The sequence below is a fragment of the Sturnira hondurensis genome, unplaced genomic scaffold (assembly GCF_014824575.4).
Source record: "Sturnira hondurensis isolate 20B ecotype Veracruz unplaced genomic scaffold, ASM1482457v3 Scaffold0020237, whole genome shotgun sequence".
Lineage (NCBI taxonomy): Eukaryota > Metazoa > Chordata > Mammalia > Chiroptera > Phyllostomidae > Sturnira > Sturnira hondurensis.
Window position 1 is genome coordinate 2504290 of NW_028092868.1, and position 1862 is coordinate 2506151.

At 47.6% G+C, this 1862-nt stretch overlaps 1 protein-coding gene across 2 annotated transcripts in view; it reads right to left on the minus strand.

Moving 5' to 3' along the window:
* The window catches only part of USP37 (ubiquitin specific peptidase 37), an 81051-nt gene extending 79335 nt beyond the window's left edge, over positions 1-1716 (minus strand). For both annotated transcript variants that reach the window (XM_037029165.1, XM_037029164.1), the window contains exon 1: positions 1521-1716. The gene's annotated coding sequence lies outside the window, so the exon portion shown is untranslated. The remainder of the gene's footprint in view (positions 1-1520) is intronic.
* Positions 1717-1862: the final 146 nt, after the last annotated feature.

Sequence of the window (1862 nt, forward strand, 5' to 3'; positions counted from 1 at the left end):
AGTGTCTAGCCTATGCTAGTGGATAAAAGGATACATCATTTAATGAAATGAGATGATGGAAAAGGAAGAAAGTGAGTATGGAGGGAAAGATTAAGACTTTGGCTTTTAGACATGTTATATTTGAAATTTGTAAAAAACAATAAGCTGAGATGTCAAGGAGATAGCACCTACTTAGATCTTAAACTGAAAACAAAGGGAACAGGCTGGAAATAAAAATTCTTAAGTCATCAATATGTAGGTGCAATTTAAAGCTCAGGGCATAAAGGGAAAAATAAAAAGAGAACAGAACCTGGGACCAAACCTGGATATTCATTTTACTCCATTGTACTCTTGCTATGATCATCAATTACTTTGATTTCACAGGGCTTCGGTCCTCATTCAACTTTTACCTTTCAGCAAAATCCAACCCAACTGATTACTTCACCTTTTTTACAAGGCTTGCATTCCTCCATCCAGTTACTAAATGCTGAGAATCCTTTAGTGCTCCCTCTTAGGTCCCCTTGTTGTCTAGCACTATGTCCTGTTTTAGGCAGTTTCATCCACATCCATAACTTTGATTACCATCACTGCAACGTGGCAGATGACATATATACACGTATCTGTATGTTCAACCCAGAACTCTCCTCTGAGCCCCGACCCTGTATGTCCAACTGCCTATTCGACATCTCTTTAAAATTTTTCTTTTAATTATTGACTTGAGAGGGAGAGGAAGGGGAAGAAGGGAGAGGAAGAGAGAGAAACATCTATTTGTTCTTCTACTTATTTGTGTATTCATTGGTTCTTTCTTTTATATGCCCGAAATCTTAGCCTATGCAGATGATGCTCTAACCAACTGAGCTCAACGGCCGGGGACTTGACGTTCTCTCTTAAATGTATCTTCCAGTTAGATATTTTAAAGATACTGTCTCCCAGAAATGGACATTTACACCGAGCCACATTTTTACAAGAATTACCTCAAAACCACTACAGGCCAACTCTCCAAAAACACAGGACTTTGTCATCAATTATCATTTCCTTTCGGGGACCAGTAACTAAAACAGGTAAACTTGACAACTGACCTGATGGCTAGAGACGAGGAGCAACCAAATGCACGACAAAAATACGATTCATACCTTTTAATGAGAGATGGTTAGGAGAGAAAAAAAGTGAAGAACGTCAAGAGCGTGGAAGAGTACTCTGTCCAAGGCCTGATGGATGTGCGGCAACCCAAGTTCCCCTTAGAGACTGCAGACCTTGTAAGGGGCAAGTGGCGGACGGCGACAGCCCCCAGCGAAATGCGGCAGGTTCGGGTTGCGGAGAGAGCGAGTGACGGTAAAGACTGGGTCAAAGGAGGAAAGCCTAGGGGAAGACCCAAGTGGAGTACCGGTGAGGCCAGGTGAGCGCCAAGGGGATGAGGGCTGGGCTGAACAGCAGCCGTGAACTCCAGAAGAGTGAACGCCGAGTGGGCGGACCGCACGGGTGGGGGGGGGAGGGGGCCTGAGGAAACGGCTCAATCGAGGAGTTCGCTGGGCCCGTCTTACCTGTGTCTGAGAGTCCGGAGCCCCGACAGGCCTGCTAGAACACGGACTCCGCGTCGAAGGGGAGAAGAGGAGGTTAAGGAAGAAAGAGACGCCGAACACGAAGAAGAGGAACAGCTCACTCCCCCGAGTCAGGGAGAGCGGCTGATGGCGGGAACTGTGACCACACGCAAACACGCAACGCACGCACGCAACTCGACGCGACCAAACGAGGCGCGTGCGCGCAAGCCTGCAAACTCCGCCCTTCCACGCCCTCGCTCCGCCCCAACACCAAATGCGGTCCCGCGGAGGAAGCCCCGCCCCACCTGACGGTAGTACGCACGCGCGTTTTTTACTTCACTCACT